Below are 1,166 nucleotides of genomic sequence, written 5' to 3'. Positions count from 1 at the left end.
ATATATATATATATATATATATATATATATATATATACAGATATATATATATATATAGTTATATATGCATATATACTGGTATATATATGTATGTATATATACAGGTACACACACACACACAGGTATATACACACGCATATGTACATTTACAAACGAACATGTAGATACAAGTTTTTAAAATCGCTTGTGAATCTTCTCCATCCTTATCGCTAACCCTAACCCCGCCATCATCACTTCCAGCACGATCAACCACCATTATTCTCCTCATCATCATCTCTGACCACCACCACCACCACCACCACAACCAGTACAACTACCGCCACAGCTACCACCAGTACCATCGCAACTACAACTTCCCACCACCACCACCTCAACCACAACCGTCGTCATTCTCGTCGTCGTCATCATCATCAGCACTACCACCACCATCATCATCATCATCGTCTTCATGATTATTCTCCTCCTCCTCCTCCTCCTCCTTATCTTCGTCTCAATCCCCTATCGTGACCAGCCTCTTAATGATTATTGACACCTGTGTTTTTATGTTGTATTTGCATGAAAAGACATACGTGTGCGCGTGCACGCATACATCAACCCCACCGCCACAACCCACCCCCACACAAACACGGATACACACTCACACATACACATACACACACACACACACACACACGCACACACCTGCCTGTATCTGAAGGCTGCTGTCCGAACAAGGATGACACGATTAGACAGTGTATCAGGTGTTGGACTTTTCACTCGAACCACTCGTTCCCCCTCTTCAGCCGCATTATGCCGTCTCGCTTTTCTTTTCAGAGCAGAAAACTACAATGTAGAATAACTTAATGTCACACACACACGCAGAAAAACACATACACACACATACATACATACACATGCACACACATGCACTCACACACTTACGAACGTATACATACACACACACACACACACATGCTTCTTTGTATGTATGTATACAATAAAAGAAATGGCTCAGAGTGAAATAGATTTATGAGGGCAAAATATCCGAAAAGAAAACATAAGCGAACAACAGACTCTTTCAACCCCACATTAGTTGTCGGCCAGATATCATCACAATTTCGACATCTGTATATACATGCCACACACACACACACACACACACACACACTATATATATATATATATAT

Source organism: Octopus bimaculoides, chromosome 17, assembly GCF_001194135.2.
Source record: "Octopus bimaculoides isolate UCB-OBI-ISO-001 chromosome 17, ASM119413v2, whole genome shotgun sequence".
NCBI classification, from domain to species: domain Eukaryota; kingdom Metazoa; phylum Mollusca; class Cephalopoda; order Octopoda; family Octopodidae; genus Octopus; species Octopus bimaculoides.
The sequence above is the reverse complement of the archived record's forward strand: the minus strand, read 5'-3'. Positions refer to the sequence as shown.